Consider the following 23,329-nt stretch of genomic DNA (forward strand, 5'->3'; position numbering starts at 1 on the left):
AAGACCCACCAAGGTCAAGAGTCACGCTTTGAACCGAAGTGAGATAAAAAGACAAAGCATGTAGTGTTTAAAAACATGTGAATGACACATGGAAGAAGCCACAGGTTTTTTGTAACCATAGACTCCTTATGCGAAGTGGACGTCATCTTCCGGTTTGCCATGAAGCTGCAGTCAGAATATATTGAAAAGCCACTGGTGGCAACTCCCCCGGTTGCAGAAAGAACTCAGATTGAATTGAAATGAAATGAGTCATCTTCTCACTTGATTTATAACACTAATGAACAGTTTTCTGAGGTCTCCATCGCGAGTTTTCTGTCTTCTTCACATAGCGCACACTGTCAATTTTGTAAAAATGTCAAATATTAAACCTTGGAAAACAGAGCATTTAAGCTGCTATGTTAAAACGTACAGTACAGAGGCTTTAAGAATGTGTCTTATATCCTTTTTTTTTAGCACAATAAAGGCAATGTAAAGATTTCCCCCAGGATTACCATATAAGGAGTTGTGAGAAGTAAAATACATATTTGTAGACATTATCAGTCTGACAAATGCTTATTGTGTGTGGCTGTTGTCCTACACAGGCTTGCAGAGCATCTCTGACAGTTTTGGGGCCACACTGTGCAAGAGTGACCCTCTGCAGATGCACTGTTAAGTAACCTTATCTGCTAATAGTTCAAGCCACTGTTCACCACAGAGCTGAAAACACCTCAGTGTTAATCCAAAAAATGCCATTGTTATCTCATAGTAGAGGAATGGCAGTAAGAAAATGTTATTTCCACAGGTTCATAGCAATTCTTTCTTTTAAATACATCTTTAGGAGTAAAGGTGACCAGCATGCCATGTCGGGTATTACTAACTCATGATGGTAAATAAAGGGGAGATAATGTCTTTTTTCTCAGTGGCCTACTCCCTTACCTTATCTCCAGTGTTTCCCAAATTGGAATATAAATAATGGACAATCTGAATCATCGTCATCTCAGTTTGAGCTCATAAAATAGAAATCCTAATAAAGGAGCAAAAAAGCAACATTTCATTTTCAAACTATACAGATGCTGTGTAGTGCTGTGAGGACAGCTGATAAAAGTGAGTGAAATTGATTTAATCAGGTATAGTTTTGGTGTGTTACCAAGGCCAGGTCCTGTATTTCAATTGTGTTTCAAAAATACTTCAAATTAAATACAAATTCAAAGAACAGAACGTGGTGAGAGTGCATTTTAAAGGCTTCAGGTACGGCGCCTGAGTTTCGATAAACATTTATATTTCACAGGGTGATTATTATTATTTTTTCAAGTGAGGCTCGACTGTGGAAGAGAATCACTTTTCAGACTCTTTTCTAATGCAAAAATGGAAAGTGATTGGATGCAGTAGTGACGGTATGCATTCTCATTCCCATTCCTTCCAACACTTACTGTCTGGTTTTTTTTTTCCTCTTACATAGCAACAAAAATTGAAGTTCAATAGGACACTTTTCTTATTCCAGTCAGTAAAGTATACCCAAGGAAAAAGAAAGACTTTTTTTTTTCTGTAAGCTGGGGTGCTCCAGTTTAGGAGATGCTTCTGAGAAGTAATTATGTATTTTATACAGTATTTGCAATGGCTATTACTTTATTTCTTTAATGAATTGTATCTATTATTAATTATTTGAAGGATCTAGAAGCTTTCCTAGGCATGCAAAGTGTGACAGTGCTGTTATATTATTTATAAGTGTGTCAGAGAAGCATGTAGTTTCAACTTTAAGTCGGTGGGACTGATCTACAGTTTGAGTGGCTCTCGCTTCCATTATTGTTAGGCTGATGCTGTTTCACTGGTGTAAGTGATGAAGAGTGCTATTGTAGATGTAGTTCTGGCGCAACAACTTCTCACCACATTGAAATTTGTGGTAATATTTTCTCCTCCTGGATCTTGAACGCTACATGCGATACCCTCTCTGCCAAACCCAAATAATAAGCCTGTCAGTATGATTTAAAAGCCCTGTGGCAGTATTATGAGAGACACCATCAGATTTGGAATAATTCATAAATCAGAAGGAGTAAACGATAAATCAATAGAGGTGTGTGAGTTTAAACTTTTTTTTCACTCTCCTTTCTCTTTATGGCCGTAGCTCAAGGGAGAGACACAATTGAAATGTGGAGGCACTGCTGCACAGAGCACAATAAACATATATGATAGTCAGTGCAATGAGACGCGTCCTTTTTGTGTATGAATTGACAGCATAAAAGTGAAACCTGTGAATGTGATCGGAATAGTGTTAATCCTGTCTGTTTGCTTTTTAACTGATTCAGTATTATGATTTCAGTGATCATGGACATTGGCTCAGCTCTTATATAGTATTTATATGAAGTACCATTGACTTGGTCTGTTGTCTACATCACAGGCTGAACTGACAGATGTTGAATCATTAGTCTTATCATAAATCATGGAGAGCCACATGGGTCTGTTCTTGGCCCATTGCTGTAAGTGTAATCAGTACTTTCATTACTTTTAATAATTTTATTTTAAACAGAGATACAACGAGCTGTGATAAGGATTGTTTTGTGGATTACCCAACACAATTTTCTTTTGAGCTTTCACTGTTGTTTATGGGATGGACCCTGGGGTGCAAATGATTGCAAATGAGGTTGTATAATTGTTTATATTAATTAATTTGTGCTGTATGCAAGTCTTGGATAAGTTATTAATCTTTTTTTTTTTTTTCCATGTTTGAAATAAACAAATTAAGTAATGAATTAATTCAGTTATTCAAATATAATGTTCTGGACTTAAATACAAATATTTGGTATTTCCTTTGTTCACCACTGACTCTGACCATCTTATCATTAATATTCATTCACACATGAGCTTCATATTCAGTATTACATGTTGGATTTTAATCTTAAATTGGGTGTATTGTTTACTGTAATGTTTGATTCATTATATGAACTCTATGATCTGATTATGAATGCCACTTATTTGTATGTCATGAAAAAGATCTGTTGACTTAAATACGCTTTTTTCTTAATGATCAATTATCAATTAATATTTAATCAATATTTAATCTTTAATTCAAAATGACAGTATTGATTATGAATATTCTGGATAAGGTTACATAAATGTAGGACAGATATTTAACTGTAAATCCAACAGTAAATGGAAAAACAAACATCTGACGCACCTGATCAGACTCCTGACTTATTCACATACGGGGGAATAAATCTGTTGCATCTTGGATCCCCGACAAGTTGTCGGGAGTTTAAGTCACGGAAGGTTAGTGATGTGTATTAGCATCTATGTGATTATAAATGCTACATTTCACTGCCTGGTAATTGGTGGGAAAGAGAAGCCATATCGCAGTCTGTCTTTTGTTTATTTCATGCACCACTTCATTTTTAATTCCAGAGGTGCAGTAAACTCACTTATCAAACACATACAGGGTCATTACTCATGCTGATGAACAACCCAGTGGGAAGAAAGAAAAATAACTCAACAATTTCCTTAGCTCACACTTGTGCAAACCGATTTGCTTGATTAATGCAGTGTTTATTTTTCTTTCCTGAACACACAGAGATTTGAAATCCTGATGTTGGACAAATATCCATTTAGCTTCAATTTTCAACAAAACATCACCTCCTGTTTAGTTGTGGTCATTGCATTGTCTCAATGATTCTAATATTTTTAAGTGAATAATTTTTACTCTTGAGTACAGACATAACATGGGGATACAATTTCTAAATTGTGCAAAAGGAGTTAGAAGTGTGTCAAGTCTTAATTTTAAAGGGCTGCAGTGAGTAAGTACAAAGATTGACTGTTTAAATCTCAGTTTCAGCCATAGCTCAACCTGTACATCTGGTCGACACGACACAACTTTCACACATTTAGAAAAGACTTGGAGCAAACGCTAACTGACTGAGTTCAGCAGATTTTTTTATGACGACTGAATCACACGCAATGGATCACACGTTCAACCACTGCGTCTGATGAGGGAACCAACTGAAGCCAACTGAACGCATTTGATATTCCCACTTCTTCCTGTCATCTTTGTCTTTTGACGCTATGTCCTGTGTCCCACCTACTTTTTTCCCTTGTCTGTTGGCAACATGTTGCAGTTGGGTCTGTAATCAGTACACACTACTCGATTGTGTCCAGAGTCGTCTCAAAAAGTTCAAAGATGACATTGATTTATAACATTAATGAAAAGTTTGATCCTATTTGATTGACTGTGACTGAGGTCGGGTTGGGTCTGTCACTTTCCGCAACTAGTCCTGACACCGTGAATCATTTAAACCCAGCTTTAGTGATACAAACTTATCAGAAACAGCTTTTTGCAAGTGTTAAAACTAATAGTTATAATTGGCTGGCTGCCGTTCTATTTAGCAAATAATTCATTCATAGTTTTGGGCTACTGCTGCTAAATTCCCTGTCCTTTGGTCCCAAACATCTTTGTTCATGAAAAAAAAAAATTCACAAGAGACTGTTAAATGTTTAGAAGATTAAAATAAACTTCAATTCCCCTTTGAGTTACAAAGTTGTCACTGTTGTTTTATATCAGAGCTAGGAAAGGGAAAGTGTAATAAAAACATCACATTGCAGCGTGGTTAACAATTATTTTGTTTCAAGAAAAAAAAGGGAAATTATTTCATGCTATTATCTCAAAACCGTAAGAAATTCTGGAATACATCATTGGATACATAATGCATGTGCAACAGTAGGACATTTCCTTTGATAAAGAACACCAGGGCTGGAACAATAGCGATAATGAGACGTCATTCTGGGTAGCATGCAATGTTTATGGATGAATTAATGATGAACCCACACAGTAAATATTGCATTAAAAAATAAAATAAAACAAATCTCAGATGACTGAACCATAAAATGAATTATCATTCTTACCCAAATAACCACAATCAGTCTGACTGACCAGTTTTACTTATTAGTGTTACCACTTTAATCAGGAGGGAACTTTTTAATATCTACTTAGAATTTTATATTCTAGTAATGTTTTCAGTAAAGTTAAAGACACAAATTATTTCCGTTACCTGCTATGACAATAAGCTTTGTCACACAGTGTGTGTGTGTGAGAGTGTGCTTGTGTGTTGTATTAAAATAATGAGATGTCTTCATTCACTTGAAGTGGATTCTCTCTCCAAGAGAGAGAATAAATTATGATCCACTGTTGATTGGATTTCTGTCAAGAGATTGAGCAGGAAATGAAAGCCTTTGTATTTGAAGGGGTTATAGTGGGGGAGAAAATTGTATGGCATGATTAATGCTTTTGTGCAATATATGCAGTCATTTTATGGCTTACGATTACAGGAAGTAAACAAGGCAATGGCAGAGACAGCTAATCCTCTGTGTCATCCAGCCTTTGGAATCTGTGTGAAAGGGTCAATGATTGGCTGTGATTTAGTCTGTTCACAGTTTGGAGGAAATGAATAGATGCCAATCAAACTGCAGCAATTCTGTCAGCAGTACCTCCCAGTTATGAATAAACGCTGCACAGTGTCGTCCTCACACCAGTCCTGAGCTATAATTACATGCTAAATTACATGTTATTGCAGCATATGTAACACATATGAGTGTGTGGTGTAATATCATACAGCCATAACAATGTTTAAAACATGTTATTCTTAATCGATCACTATACATGTATTCTGTAGTGTTGTGTTTTGAAATACGTTGCAAATATAATGAAACAAAGAAAAATCCTTGGGTTTGGATTAAGGTGGTCATGAATTAAAGATGTCATGTTACTGAAAGTGTGTTATTTTTCCTCTCTCTGATGTGCACCTGCAATAAACAGAAAACCTTTCACAAGGTGAATCCTAATGTGAATGTTTAATAGGGAGTGTTGTTTAAGTACAGATTCATGCTTTTTGTAAAACACTAACAATGCATCAACACTAAGCTACAGGAGCATGGAGGACTACAGGGCTCAGCTCCCACACTGGAAAACCTGTCCACCTTACAGAGATGAGCAGAGATCAGAGAGCAACTATGCATGTTCCAGAGTGCTTTTAGCAGTGAGAGGGACAAAGCCACATTTTCTTGTCAAAGCCATTCAGCATCTAAAATAGCTCCTTGAGTACAGGCTTACCTGCCTCTCACGCATTGGTGTATGCACTAAGACAGGAGTCCACAGGACATGGTAACCAGCAGCCTCTCTGGTAGCATAAACATGGAGAATACATCAGCTGACTGTGGTTCTCTGTGTCACAAGAAGAGGGTTAGGTGTCATGATAAGCAGTCAGCAGTCAAGTCCACACCTCAGCTTGCTTGTTAATAAAGGAATGTCCCTGCTCGGTTGTCTGTCCTCACGACACATTCAAGCGTTGAAGGACATGCACCACTGCATCTGTTTCCAGCTGTCCTCATTCCCCTTGTTCCCCTTTAAGGATGCACTTGTAAAAACCACTACCACATAATAGGAAATCTTGTGAAACACATGTCTGCAATTAAACTGCTACCTTTGTAGAAATATGGTTGAACTATAGGTTTACTTTTAAAGAAACAACTATGCTATATGGTGGCGATACAACAGTGCTTATAACTTCAGAGTCTTCCTGAAGCCTCGTTTATGTAGGAGCATCAGTGAAACCTCTCGGTGAGAAGCTGCCTTAATGTTTTGCTGTGTTTGTGAAATAACCGGATTATCATAATACTTATATGCTCTGATACCCACATAGATAGAGTGACATGGCTCAATTTCAGTTAGGAATGATGCCTGCTGGGGTAAGAGCTGTTCAACCAGTTAATCGAAAATGAAATCAGTTTAGGTGCGTCATCAACTGACTATATAGAACATCTCATCACATGGAGTCCGGAATATCTGCTGAATAAATATCTATTGTGCTTGTGATGTGAAACTGCACAGTCTAAGTACTCTATACTAGTTTACCTTTTAGACTTTATGTTATTTTAATTCCAGTGTACTGTTGTATACAGTATAGGCGACACATTTCCATATGCTTTCCTTTTTTTTTGTAATTAACATATTATCTATAGATATGTCTTTAATTTGCTGTGGTCCAGCCAGATAATTCATGCATACATTATGTTCAAATAAATGCAATAATTCATTTGCATGTATTTAAAATGATTGCCTTATATTTCCATATTAGCATAATCAATTAATTGAAACGTGTCTCATATTTATTAATTATAATAAAATGAAAAGAAAGTTTCATATTATGATATTATTATTATTTCATGTGGGAATTCTATTAAATTTTAAATGATAACCATGAATGTGTGTTATATGTATAAAGAACAGTTAATTGTTTTATTCCCTACCCTTGCATGTTTCCTGCCACTGGTCAGCCACACACACCTGCCTGACCCTGATGTTCCTCATGGTCAGCCCTTGGTATCTGTAGTTCCCATCCCTCTTTACTGGCTTGCCATTTCTCTCTTGTGTGTGTGTGTGTGTGTGTGTGTGTGTGTGTTCTATGCTCTTCAGCATTCATTCACTAGTGTTTGCTCTTTTTGGTTTTTGACCTTGCTCTATTCATCAGATTATGATTTACGCTACCTTGTCAGCTTTGTTTGACTTGCTTCACATAAGAGTCTCTTCTCTTACAGTATGCCCAATTTTTTTTTCTTCTTTTTAAATAATTCTATGAGGTAGGAAAGGTACTGATGCAACACCAGCAAAATAAAAACAGATCAGTATCATGTGGTTAATTTATTGTAAAAACGATATGTTTAACGTTATAATGTAATAGATTTATTGATAGAACTATATATTGTACAGGAAAAAGGATAATGTAACATTCATTGTTACCCTAAGGATGGTAATGGTAACAATATACTAAAATATTAATAGTCTTTGTAAATTCCTTGTTGTTGAACGGGTCCTTGAATGTCTCATGGCCAACAGCTGCCTTTCATTAGCCAATCAGTGTGTTCAATCCTGAATGGGTGAAACCAAAAATAATAAGGTAATGGGGGAGTCAAAGGAAAAGCACACTATTTTAAAGTATAGTAAACTTCCTGAAACTACCGTTCGTGTTCATTATTTTTGCGACTCTGTTAAAAAGAGTAAATAATCCTTGTGGGAGAGGTTTTAAGTCGATAATTGATATTAATTGGCGCAGAGGTGTAACTCATAAACGTGCTACCACTTAGCTTTGGCTCTTGATGAGATACTGCGTGGCCAATTTGGACCGAAATTTGAGGTGAGTGAGGACAATATGTGTTAACTTGCATGTGGTTATTTAGAGTTCGAGCAAAACAAGGCTGTATTTTATTATTGGTCTACTGAGTCTTGCACACTGCTGCAGTGGAGGTGCTAAGTGGGAGACTGAGACTGTTGCTTCCCATAGCTGGTCAGTAGCTACTGATCATAGCTGTCCAAGAATGTTCAAAGTTATTGTTTCTGTGGATATGTTATGAGTTCAATATGAAGTGAGTCTATACTACAGTAAACCCCACAAAACATGTCAAACGTTTTCTGTAGTTATGCAGCCTTAATAGGTGCTCACGTGGTTGCTGTAAGATTAACCTTGTTTACTGGGGCTCAAGTGGACTTCATGTTGCTGCTGCTGATATATTTCTTGTAATATTTGCTGTTATTGTGCTGAACTGCAACTGGTGAATGCTGGAGATATGACTTAAAAATAGACCATGACTTAAATGCATAATTGATAAGGAAATTATAGAATGCTTTCTTTCAATTAGGAGACTATAATTTGTTTTAGCTATTTTACAGTACAATTTACTGATAGCCTTTGGTGCTTGAGCACAAAGGGATATTTATCAAAGCTGAGGGTTTCTGCTTCTGAATTCTCTTGTCTGGAAACTGGTTGTGATTGGTGACCTGATGAGACTGAAGGATGAGGAAAGATTGATCACTTGAGACCACAAAGACCTGGTGGCAATCGGGAGGTGGAGGATGTGCTATGGCAGAAAAAGACAGTATGCTTCACAAGACGGCAATTAAATGACTGGCTAATGAGGGTTGCAGCTCTATTCAGAGAGATGAGACCAACTGATAAACAGCTGATTGCGGCATTTACTATTACAGAAAATGACTGCTAGGAAATAGCTTGAAAATAGATGAAAACATTAATTAAAAGAATGAATTTATGATTTAAAAATGCAACAGTAAGACTCCATTATAGATAACCCTAATGTGTTACAAGGATGCAGGCAACAGCCTGGATAACTCTATATAGTGTATATTGGCTAACCAAGAACACATATGGCCTACTCCATTTAACTATTACTACATACACTCAAGAAAAGTGTTTGTTTTTAAACCCTGTGGGTCCATTATCTTTTGTCTGATGGTAAAATGGCAGTTGAGGGTTTCGTATAACAAGAAAAGACACTGGCCTCATTCCTAAGCACTGTGTGAGCTGAGCAGGGAGTCACACATCAGCCTGCACAAGAATATTTTAATGGAAGATTTTTACCTCAGCTTTGACATTAGACTTCATTGGGATTTTATTTTGTATTCAAATGGAATACAGATCTAATCACAATAGCACTGGAGATGCATGGAGAATAATGCTTGACAGTGCACTGGCTGTTGAATTAGTATTCCCCTGTTTCCAGTTAAACGGGCTGCTGCTGTGATTGTAGTCGACAAACGTCAATGCTCCAATTTGCTGTCAATATTTAGGCTATATTATACACTGATCAGCCACAACATAAAAACATTTTTATATAACAATAGTCAAACCAGTCAGTATATGTGTGTACCTTTTTAGTGTTCTGCTTGTGTATTCAGTTTCATCTCAACTATCAAAGTGTACTAAGCCAGCTGATGATTTAGCCACAGGGTGTGCAGAAGCTGTAGGACTTTGTTTTTCTTCAGTTCAGAAATCCTTGACAATCCTTTACAACAGCTGCGTGAACTAGGCAAGTGGAACAGATATAGTGGTATGAATGCCAAATTGAAAGTGTTGAAATTCAATTGTCAGATTCTGGGATCCATACAATATTTTGTGTGTGGTAATGGTGCAATTAATTGTTTCTCTGGAACTAGTGGAGCTAGTTTACCCAAAAAGTAATTCCCAGTGCGGTTTAGCTAAGACATGCGCACACTCGCACACACTCACACACCCCTCAGCATTTTTCTCTCACCCAGCCAGAACAGTTAATCTCAAAGCTTTTAATGGTGATTCCAATTCTGAAGGGTCACAGCCCCTGCATTTCATCACAACACAGGAATATCACAGCCTTTTTGCCCTGTGTTTAGTCTCCTGTGTGCAATTGTCCTCCAATGGTGGCCTCCATTTTTGTCACACTTTTCCTTTGACCAGGCTACTGCTTACAGGTGAATCTCTCTGGAAACCTACGGTTGACCTGAGAAATGTGCTTTAAAGACCTGTGTGGAGCTTATCAGGACCCTCAACCCACAGACTACCTCTTGACTGCCAACAGCACTCACTGCCGTTCACACATCATTCAGCAGAGTGCTGAAAATTTACAAGGCAGAGGATTTAACAGTATATTATGAAAAGGATTTTGATGGGCGGTGAGAATCCAAGACAATGTAAATCACTGAGCTTCTTCACGCTATGCATTGCAGACATATGTGCCATTAATACCCATCTATTTCTACAGGACATCCATGAATTGCATTGCACAATGCATATACAAAATTATGTTTTTCAATGTAATTATTTCCAAGCCCTGTGGGTCCATTATATTTTATCTGATGACCTAATAGGAATTGAGTTTCCCATAAGAGAAGACACTGACCTCATTCCTAGGCACTGTGTGAGCTGAGCAGTGAGTCACACATCAGCCCACACAATATTTTAATGACTCTTTTTTTACCTCAGCTTTGACATTAGACTTCATTGGGATTTTATTTTATATTCAAATAGAATACAGGTTTAATCACAAAGCACTGGAGCTGCATGGAGATTAATGACAGCTTGGCAGTGCATTGGCTGGTGAATTAGTATTCTCCTTCCTCTGGGCTCTGTCCATCTCCTGTCTGCTGGAGAGATGTAGATCCTGCTCTGCTGTCGGGGACATCCCTGAAACTGTGACGCTGCTATCTCTGCATGAACTGTCAGGCACAGTTTGGACTGTTTGTGTTGTATATTAACGTTGGTGAGCCGCTCGGCTTGATCTACATATTTCAGAGTTGGGTTGTCGTGGCATTTGTAAAAACTGGCATTATCTCATCTAGTGTTGCAGCATATATTGTGGCAGTCCAATACAAGAGTCCTTGGTATTTCCCATTCATTAACTAGACTTTGACTAACTGTGACCTGGTGGTTTCATAAATAACCACTTTTTTTTAAAAAAAGAAGGATTTACATAATGACATGGTGTTTTGTGCCATAGCCCAGCAAATTTTGTTCTCTTTCACAAACGCTTTGACCGGTCTGTCACTTTTGGACTGACCATAGGCAGCTTTCAGTGAAATCCTGCTGTGGCAGTGGGTCATCAAAACATCCATTGACTGTAAATTGGCAGTTGTATGAACATGGCAGATCTTGTCAAAACAAGGTTAGTTTCTCCCTCTGGTGTGTGCACAACATGCAGCCAGTTGCTATATACTGACAGCAGACCTTGGTGAACACCTGCTCACTCTTTGTATCTGTCACTTAGATCAGTTGCGCATGTGAGCATACCACATGTGTCTTCATTGTGCTGTCACAACAATCCCTATTGTCTTGGAAACATTCCCTCCTAATGTTGTATCTAAATATGACTGCTAAGAGCCATTAACCATTAAATTTGAAGTAGCTCTGTGTATATCAGTAGTTGTTTACACCAGACATGAGGTGAGAAATAATGTTTCTGTAGTTTTTTCATAAATAAAACCTTATATTTTGGCCATCAGTTCAGCTAGTTCAAAGTGAGCTGATCTCATGGGAGAGGAGCCATGTTATGAAGTTTATAATGTACTGACTGGATCCTCGAGGGATACGGTCTGGAGGATGTCTTTTGGGCACCACTCCAGTTATCTTCATTATGATCATTCCTGAAAGGCTAAAAGCTCAATTTCATAGTGCCTCTAAGAGACTGCTGCCTTGTTGGTTTGGTGGACTGAAATACCACCTTATATTTTCAAAACATTTGCTGTGATTTAGGCAAGCAGAAATACTTGTTAATAGACTTTGAGGTAATGGAAAAGAAGCAAAATAAACATTTATCCCTATCTAATCGTGCATCTTGACAAAGCACTCTTTACCTGAAAATGCCGCCTTTGAAGAGCTGACTGAAAATGTACACACACCTGGGAAAGAAGCAAGCAAGCAAGCAAGCAATATTTTGTAAATGGGTTTCACTCTCAACCATTAGGGCTTTGATTTCTCTTTGACTGAGGACTTTAATAGCCTCCTGCTTTGGACAGGTGCTGTGCAAATTGCCTTCACTAAATGATTAATGAGGGGAGCTCTGTTGTGGTGAAGACTGAGGTATGTTAAAAATAGGGCATTTACTTCACACATGAAGAGAATTGAAAGGGTCTTGCATGACAGTTCTCTCATTACATATTAGGTACAGTAGACTGTCACTGAGAGAGTTTAAGAAAAAAATGTGAAGGGCATATAGACAATTCAATGTAATCTCTTTTTCATTTGAACTTGTGATTTATCATCTTGTAATTCTTGGGTCACAATTAAATAAAACTGCAGTTGAAATGTTTGTCTTAATTGTGTTGTAAGTAATGTAAATGGCTGGCGGGTGATGAGGATTGATAGTTATGATTGTGCAATCAACACACAGCACATGCTCCTGCATCACAGGAGCATGATTACCATAATATCTTATCTTTTTCCACAGTTACAAAATATTTAGGCATATTTTATAGAATATAAAGAGGCTATTGCAGCCTTTGTCATCATACATTAGATATGTGGAGCAATTCATGTATGCCTCTTTTGTTTGTTGCTCTGTAACATGATGGTAAGCAAAAGTAGAAGTTTCCTATAAACTTCAATTCATGTCCTGTGATCCAAGGTCATATAACATGTGTATTCTTCTATTATATGTTGAGAGTTAAGAAGTCTTCTATCATGTAGCTGTTGCCTCCTGCTGTCCTCAACACCTCAATTTCTGCAGTAACAAGAGGGCAGAATCTAACCATTTCAGCCATTTTTGTGTATGTGCCTGTGCTCAAATGTGAGGGATTTATAAATGTCCCCATTTTTTTTTCTTTGGCAGTGTTTTTATCTTACAAGCACAAGCCATCAGCACAGTCTGTTGTTAGACCAGTGCTCTCCTCAGCGGTGGCCAGCTGTATCTATTTTCTCTGACTATTGATATACTGGCATTGTTGTTTGGACAGTTTGTCCAGGAAAACTGATAGTTTGATTGCTGAAAGACCATGACATTTGCCATAAAATAATCTACAGTATGTATAATGGAAATTTGAAGTCTTATATTAACATGGGAAAACCTCATAACCCAAAAGTGTCCTCTGTTTTGTAAAAGAGGGAATCTCACCCAATTTGACATCTTTTTCCAGACCTGTGTGCTCACTTTTCTGAAGAAACTGGGTCAGAATTTTTTCTCAGGCTATGAAAATGCTGCTTTTGCTTATTGATTTGCTGCAACATTTCTTGAAATATATGCAAGTTTCAGGCCAGCAATGTCAGCTTCCCTGTTGCAATGCGTTTTCTTTTCTTCTTTCCAAAAGGACAACACTCCTCAGAAGGAGAGTCCTTCAAGGTCCATGGAAGTGCAGTCCTTATCATAATTTGTAATAAACATGAATTACTTAGACACATTTAACTCTTATATTGGCAATGTTATTCTCTTGTTCCCTTTCAGAGACTACATGTCTAGTCTGTAAGATGTCTTAGTTCTTGAAAAAATAAATAAAAAATAAATGGTGGTATCAGATACTTTAACCATTACTCTAAAGTGAAATAACAACAGGAAGGGATCAACAACAATCTAATGCATTCATTTAATGTCGTGCATTCTTTGCATAATGATTTCTAAGAAACTGTTCACATCGTTTTTTTTTTTGTACTTTTCGTATTATGCTATTGGTGTGCAGTCTGAAGGATATTTGCATGGTAACCATCGCAGCATTTAGGGTTACTGAGAATCGCAGTCAAATACCACACCACCTTCTTGTCATCACCATTGTCTTCAACACACATCATCTTTTTATGATCAACTTTTCCCATGGATATTTAAAATTGTACTGGAATTAATACCCCCTTTGGGTAAGTATTTGCAGAATAATACTACAATAATCAATTTTATTTTAGGGGCCTTTCAGAGCAATCAAGGTCACCTTACAGGCAGAGTTAAAAAATGAACAGTACATGAGTAAAATGAATAAAGACAAGTTAACGGTGTGTAAAATCAGTATATAAAGATGTTTTTAGACTGTAGAGATCTATAAAATAAATCAAAGTTAATATGCCAGTTTAAAGATAAAGAGTGAATGAGTAGCCTGCTACATCACCTCTGGTTCCCCTGCTTCTGTCGGGAGCTAGTGGAAGCTGTGGTAACTCACTATTGATTTAGACATGGGCTTCGTCATACAAATCATGTGCAACAACCTTGAGTTGCTGCTTTGTGATTCAAAGATAAGTCAAAGCTAGGGCTGTACAGTCATATATTTTCCCACATTGATCAATATCTATATTTATCAGAAGAGCATCCTGACTGAAGCCTGATGAAACTATAGGTTTACCTTTGGAATATATGACGTGACCTCGTTGCGTAGCTTTAAATATGTTCTTCTGTGTACACGAACTCACGAGTCATGATTTTTGCTCTTGCAGTGCCATGGACAATGCCTTTTTAATTCTTGATTCTGCAATGACCACAGCTGGACTTCAAAACTTCCCCGAACTGTCTGCTAACTGCAGGCATTATCAGTTGAAAACCACTCAGTCCTATCATTTTAGTTTATGAGCATAAAATTATTTTGTAAAACATGAAATGGGATGCTCGTGTGTCATTACCCTGATAATAATGTATCTAAGGGCGGATTCATGGGTTTGTTTACTACAACGTTTGTTTACTCTGAAGGTGACAAATTATTATGCTTTTGAAGTCAAACATACTCTATTACAAATGTAAAGAGTGATGCATTCCAACTGGCTGTCAACTGAGGCAAGCACTATTGCGTTGTGGAAAAGCATTGCTTTGGGTATGCCAGATTTATGCCCCGCAAAAGCTACTTGGCATTTTTGTTGGGGGGAAAAACATGAAAACAAGACGTGGCAGAAATGTCAACAAACTAACTCAATTTATCTGATGATGCGTAATTTGAACTGCACTGACATTTCCTTGGTAGCCTTTAATATCCACTGAGGCAACAGTGATCTGATTCAGCTGTTTGTTAAACTCATTTCGAGGCAGGGTCCGAGTGTCTGGACACATCAAAGACGTTTTTAGATTAAAGGCTGGTGATCACAACTACTAAGGATTCCATATACCGCTGAAGCCACTGGTGGAAAGCACATATGAAAGTGTCCTGATGACACACAGGAGTGCAATTGTCGGCTGAAATTCCATATTGGCTGAACATGTGAAAAAGTAATTTTCATTCCAATTCTGTGTATAGCATGTAGGCCTTTACATGTAGCTAATTGGGTTTTCGTATTCTTCAAAATCACCCATTCAAATAACAATTTTTGTGTCGTGAGTGGCAGTACTTGCAGTATGCTTGCTTTTTTTTGACCCTTCATGATGGCACCGTGCATGTAACCGTGTAGTTTCACAGCGAAGGATATGCTGAGAAGGCAAAATCAAAGATGAATCCTGGCATCAGAAGATCTCTAGTGTGTAAAATCTATCTTGCAAATCTTGCAACTTTATGTGCTGCTTTGCCTCTGTAATATATTCCTCAGTCCACTCTGTGGTGTTGTGCAGCACACAGTCTCAGGGCTAGGACCTGAAGTGATGTTGTTTGAAAGATGCAATCTAAATGTCAGCGTCATTCTTTCCATCTGGCTGTAACTTTCACAGTAGAGTGAGTGCAAGTGGTATGCGCTTCAGTGAAGTGGCATTAAAGATGGATTATATAATGGTGAGAAGTCCATGTGCAGTGCTATTAGCTCTGTGTATAAAATGAACAGTCTGCTTGATAATACATCACTGTCTGCATGGTATTTAATAAACTGCTCTCTGAGCTTGTTGTTGTCCTCCAATACAATAATTTAATATTAAACCACTGCTGACATGGTGAGCTCTGCCCTTCTTAGGGAATTTCTGCTTCCTGAGGTTCTGAGTTTTTTTCATAGAAAAATGTGTTGATATTTGTTGCACTGTCACATATAAGAAGCTTCACTTCACTGGATTAAAATTACTCCTGGAGGCACTGAATTGGATTTGTATTGTTTACTTTCCTCGTTACCACTGGATACTGATATTTTAAATTTGTGTGTGAAGTATGAAGCCCTTGCTATAAATATGTCCTGTAAGTAACAAGTAACAGACGTGCATTAAAGCATAGAACTAATGCACGTTGGTGATCCCAATACGTCTGCATCTACTACTGTTGAATATGTCCTTTTTTTAAAGAAATGGAGCATCATTAGAATATTCCTGTTTATAGGACTCATTTGTGTCAACTTAGTAGATCTGTAGCATTTACAGTGTATTGCACAATGGAAAATCAACATTGTAGTGCTATAACGAACATGTTCAGTATCAAATAATTTAATATTAATATTAATTACACCTCTTTTTTACTCGGTCAGCTTTCTCTCGCCTAATGTAAAATGGTCATGTAATAAGTCATTTTGCCAACAGGAAAATATTAAATCTACTCTACCTGAAATAGACGTAAATTCTCTACACTATATTTGTATATGTGTCATGTATAGACTAAATGCTTATGGTTGGAGTCAAGTCACATATTTAATGAAAAAAGGTTGGTATTAATGCAGCACCAGAGGACGTGATGAACCATTCATGTGATAGCTGCCGAGTTAACCAAGAACACATTCATAGGGGGATAAATTCACTTACTGTGGTGTGGCAACTGGTGGTGGCGTCAACCATTAAAATTTGAACTCCCATTTTGAAATGGAAATCATGATTTTTGTCTGCACCATGTTGATGTTTTACAACAGGGTGTTAAGAGGCAACCAGGATCCTGTTTGGCAAAAGCAGTTAATCACACTATCTATACACAGTCTACTCCGACATGATGTACACCATGTGCCCTGGAAGACCTGGAACTAGCAATTAAGACCATTAACTCTTCAGAAAATGATTTGCTGACTTTATAAATCAGGGGAGGCTCATTTCCCCATAGACTTCCATTCAGTTATTTTGCCCACCAACCAAGTCACCCCCTGGTGGATATTCAAAATACTTTCACTCACTTTTTGGCTTTAAGGGGAATCTATCTATCTATCTATCTATCTATCTATCTATCTATCTATCTATCTATCTATCTATCTATCTATCTATCTATCTATCTATCTATCGTGTTTTCTTGTTGAAGTGGTTGTGATGGAGCTTTCCATTTGGGACCCAGTGTCAGAAGCATGTCATGCGTCTCTACAAGTGCATGTAGCTAAACAGCTGATATCACAAAACGCTGAGCTTGTTTGGTCTCCATGTTCACCCAATTCTTTTGAGGAACTGCAATGGTTGGATTCTGTTTGATTTGGTTTTCATGCGTGTCTGTCCAAGCAATCCACTTATTATAATCGTAAGAGACTTCCACAACTGGTGGTAATAGATGTGAGTTACAATGCCACACATGGATTAGTAACTCCAGCCCATTTTCTGTTTCCTTTCTCTGACAGCATCATCCATTTTGCCGATGTCTGCACATTACTGGGGCTTCCCCAAGAGTAGGCAGATACATTTAAAGTGTGATTCATCATAGCCAAGCTAAAAAAAAAAGAAGCCATATGCTAGATCCTTGTCAGCATCCTAAAATTTCCCAAGTGCCTTTTAACTTAATTACTAGGACAAGCTATTGTAAGGGACTGTTTATATATGACATCCAAAAAGAATTCTCTGTACAAATTTCCAACCTCTTAAAATAATTAACTATGTATCCGAGTCAGATCTGGCGACTGTTCCTTGAAGTGATGCAAGGCTCTGTGAATATTGCCTTCACGTGTCCTTGGGAAAGCCCCTGTTCCCTTAATTAAAATGTAAGTCATTTGTAATATAAATGCAGTTAAAGAATGAGCATGTCCATTTTGTTAGTATAAGCATGGAACATTACGCCAATGATCTTGCTTTGAGGCTGGGAGAGTAGCAAATGTGCCTAATTAGGCTAGCAACCTCAAGTGTGCTCAGCAGGATGCAACCAATAAACTAAACTGCTGGGACTGAAAGTTGTGCAAGTGTTGGTCTGCAGGGAAAACGGTTTTCTCAAGGGCAGTGGACGTACAAAGTGCTTTGTTCCTTTCTACTATGGGGATGTCGCACACCCTCAAACATCTTTTAACATTTGATAAATGGTGGACCTAATGTTTGCAAGCAGTTCACGTTCAGACAAACAACACAGCAAAAATAAATTAGCCATAAGTTGTAGGTGTCGGCTCACTTCTCTGTATGAACACAAATCAATAGATGAGATGAGATTCAACTTTATTGTCATTACTCAAATACAAGTTTCGGGTAACACAATGAGAGATCCTAGAAGATAATATTTCAGAAACTTGTACTTAGTATGGTAGTCTTATCATTGTAAGCACAGCACTTTAAGAAATCAGTTTTTAAAGGCGACATAGAATGCTTGTATCGCACATATATGTTAGTTATGGAGGTCTACTTACATATATTAACTTGTTTTCATGATTAAAAACCTCCTAATTGCTGTTTCAGACCAAAACCACACCCCCAGAACGTGGACTGTGTTGTGATTGGCCAGCCAACTAGAGCTTTCCTACTGTCCTGTGAATGGCCAGGTACCTGGAAGTGACGTAATAGATAGACCAGCTCTCAGATACACAGCTCCCCCTCTGGCACGGTGGATGCTCTGCATCTCAGCAGCTACAATGAGAGTAGTTCTTCTTCTTCTGCGGTTGAATGTACGCAACCGGATGTGCCTGCACCAGGAGGCACTACGATGGTGAGAGGAGTGGTGAGGATTTCTGATGACGACATCAAATTAAGGAAGTGCCGATCTGCTTCGCAGAGCCCAGGAAAACAATACAACACTATTTTCTCAGCAGTGGCTGAACTGTTGTTCTGAAACTTTAGGGTTTCATAAACGAGGTAATGATGCAGATACACACACAAACGCAGCGTTAATTGGAGCTTCCGGTCTATGTCGCCTTTAATATGATTCCAATTGGCTTGCAGAACAGTTAAAATCTATTGTGTGTATATATAGTACATTAATAACATAAGCCTTTATATTAAAGTCTGTGGTCATTCAGAATTCATCTTGTAATGCTAATGAGGGTTTATGCACTCTGCTCCAAGAGGAGTTGGAATTAAAGTCAAGTGTGTGACACTTGTATAAAGACAAGAGTGTTGCATAATATTTGAGATGAGGTAACTAGCATTACACATGTATTTTGGGACACAAGGTTTGCTGATGTGTTCACCAAGCATCGTCTTATAAATGATGATCTGAAAAACATCCGTTGTGTGCGAATGTTATGTTTTCACTTGTCAGTGAGATTTTGTGTTCGTAGTGCAAACATTTGTGCAAATATTATATAATATATGTTGTCTCGATGAGAATGTGTATCTGCTTCTCCCATGTGCTTTGATTTGAGATGAGAATTGGATGTTAACATTTAGAAGAATTAATAAATGTGAATGCTGACCTGAAGCTTGTTTAGGTAATTAAGTTTGTGTTGAGTATCTGCTGTACTTGAACTAAAACTGAAACTAATGCTTGCCTACTAGACAGGGCAATAATTAATGTAATGTAAAAGTGGTTCAGTGGACAGTGATGTAATGTATATGCTTTGCGCAAACACAATTGGAGCAACAACGCATCTTTTTAAATGTTTTACATGAGATGTAAATCATCAGAAAAAAGTTTTCCAACCACATTTTTCTGCTTTATTTAACTTTCCCTCAAGGGCCATCCATCTTTTATCATCTTCAATCTATCAGGACAATTATCACTTGATTGGAAATGGTTTATTGAGATAGCCTTTTTGGCCGTATCGTTCAGCTCTAATGACATTTAATATTAGTTTTGGACACTTGTTGAATTAATGAACTTGTCCTCCTGGAATAGTTTTGAATCTCCAGCATTGGCTGTTTGTAAATCACTTTCCAGTGTTCATGTGATTCTAATCAGTAGTTGTGCTTGGAGCAGCAGGGACAGAAATGAGAATGTGCACATCCTTAATTCAGAGCAGATGGAATCTAAATGGAGATGTCATGGATGGTATGAGGTCACACCGGAAGCCTCAATTTGGACGTTCAGCTGATTAAATCAGCCGACTCCTTTGAACACCACAACAGCCAGGTGGGACTCGTTTCTGCTTGGTTTTCAGTTCACTACAGCAAATCATTGCATGCAGTTAGCAAAATGGCCAATGTTTTCTTCGAAACTGAAAGTTATGCAGCATTTCCAAAATGATTTCTCATATCTTTTAACTACAAGAATTGTTTGATTAACTACTGAAGTCTCACAGTATTATAATCTCTTCACTGCTGTAGTGTTATTCAATGTTATACGGTTTTGTTTTGTGACTGATAATAAGTAAAGTTTCTGTTCTTAAGAGGTGAGGCTTGACTAATAGTTGTGCTGCAGTGATACTCTCTAACATGGATGCATTGAATCATTTATTGTGAATGTCATGGTGTCTCAGTGTGCAGAGCGTCCAATCTAATTTATTGAATCTCATTTCTAAAGTGAGGTTAACTTTTAAATTCAGAAATTGACATGACCGAGTAGATACATTTTATCTACTCAGTCATGTCAATTTCTGTATTATTAATGTATTATTTATTACTTTTGAAATGGCACATTTATGACATTTTAAGATGTAAAAGTAAACAAAATCTCAGGACAATAATGTATAAAATGCAATTCTAAAAACATACTCTGATATACTATATCATAGATATATAGATAGACATAATATTTACTCATAATACTATAGAAATGAATGGGTATCTCCAGAATTTCTCCATGCTGGTTAAGTTTTTACTCATTTGCTGCATTATGGAATGGATTGGGGTCATTTTCTATTTGGTTCGCCCTGAGGCACCTTTACAAATATTTTTTATTCATCCTGCAAAATGTCCGTGCACCCCAGTTTTTTTACTCCTCGTCACTCTCGGGGCTCGTAAATATTTCATATCTGCACATTTTGTATGACCGGATTCCAATCTATACAAGTAAAACATTGCTGATTTGCTTCTCTACACATTTTCTATCCATAAATTTAATTGGAACAAACATCTGCCATTGCTTAATTTATGCACCCACCTTGGTGCCTGCTCCTGCATGGTAAATGCAAAGATTTCTCAGGGATACTAATGGGGAGAGTTATAGAGCTGAGGTCAGCGTTATTAGTTGAACTAAAGTATCTTTTGCCTTAAAATGTTCACTGGGAGCTTGTAGCTTCAGGGACTGTCACAAAGTACTTAGAGAGGTGGTCACCAAGGAGTTGCCCTGCAGGATGCTGCTGCTGTATATGCAAAACAGAAAGTAAGAAACAACCAGTTTTAAGTAGTGAATGAGCCTTTTAAATCAAACCTTATAAGGTATTTGATGTCACTCACAAAAGGGGCCATTGAAAGACTGAATGCATCATAGTGACTTAATGTTAAATTTTTACTGTTAACTTATAAATGTTGTCACATTTCACATTCATGGGGCTGTATAGAAGAGCGGTTCATTATGGAAAAGCTATAGAACATACACAGATTTAATAACTAAATAGCAAATTCAAAAGGAGTTTATAGGAAAACAGCTTTATTATTAAACCTATTTGTAGCACTAGTAATACTGTGTGGCCTCAAGTTCACAACATTGGCTCCAAATTGACTTTATTCAAGAATGAAAACAGTAATTTTTTATATCCTTGTTGACAACCTACTTTTGACTTAGGGTTGTGTAAAACCCATATCCATAATGATTTCCTCTGAATTCCAAACACATTAATGATTTTGTAGCTTTCATTTCATATTATCACTGTTTTAATATTCACTTTGACTGTGCTCAGCTCTTTATTTCAATTAGCTTAAAATTATTTTCAAGCCTGTCAGGTGAAAGACTTAATGACTATTATGATAGTTGACTTCTCATCGATTATTGAAATGATTACAATGCTATTAAACTGTTTTGAAGTAATTACAAGTCTCCAATGGAGCCAACAACACCTACAGGGGAGCCAACCATGGATGGAGTTACCTCCCCTCTGTTTCTGAGTGATGTGGCCCAAAGAGTTTACACAGTAGCGTTACTCCCTTAATGCCTCTCGTCTATGTGAACGATCCGACCCATGTTCTCGACTTGTTTGGCGTGTCCCTGAAGAGCCAAATGCATGATGGGAGTAACATAGTAACTGTGCTTCTGTGAAGGAAGACCTTTCAGTGCTTACTATGTCATTATAGGTGTAAACTGTGCAAAAACCTACAGAGAAATGTACTTTGGATGCATTGTGGAACATATTTTTCGTAACTTGTTAACTATTTTACTGACGGCAGCTTTAACTAAATATTGCATCCACAAACAACTCCCACCTCTTACAACCTACACAAGAATCATGTCAAACAAAATGTGAACAAAGAGGACAAGGCAAAGTGGAGGAGAGCTACAAAAACACAGCCAAGTTTAAAACAAACATCTAGTGTGCTTCAGGCTAAAGCCTTTTGCTAAGAATCACGTTGATGAATGGCTGCTGTTTGAATTCAACATCTGCAGAGACATGGCCCCATTTTATTAAGCAAAATGTCCACTATATTTGACACAAAATGTGTTGTATCATAATTATCTGGATATGACATGGATCCTGCACATACTAGCTAGGTTCCTAGTATAGCAATTTTGTTTAGTTTCATGAGGAAAAAAAATCTTTAATTAACCCTGAGGGACTATTTAGTTTAGAGCCAGCAGTCATGCCAACATAACATGCACCATAACACGTAAATGTGTAAATGCATAAAATTATTATTTTTATTTAATATTTCCCAGCCACTGATGGGGGCCACATCCATTGGTCTCCTAGTGCCGGTCCCAAGCACGGATAAATGGATTGGGTTGTGTCAGCAAGGTCATCTGGTGTTGAAAGTTTGATTTGTTGCCAAATCAAATTTACAGATCTCTGTAAACTGTACTACCATACCAGATCGGTTGAGACCCTGATTAACAATGACTGCCATTAGTGCTATTGACCAACAATACACGTCTGCTACCTTTGCAGAAAACCATCCAGACTGTTTCCTTGTCTTAGGACTGCATATATTAGATAAATAAATTAATACATTTGACAAATTGTTAGACAAATAGAGTTCTTCAATATGCTAG

Source organism: Solea senegalensis, linkage group LG2, assembly GCF_019176455.1.
Source record: "Solea senegalensis isolate Sse05_10M linkage group LG2, IFAPA_SoseM_1, whole genome shotgun sequence".
Classification (NCBI taxonomy): domain Eukaryota; kingdom Metazoa; phylum Chordata; class Actinopteri; order Pleuronectiformes; family Soleidae; genus Solea; species Solea senegalensis.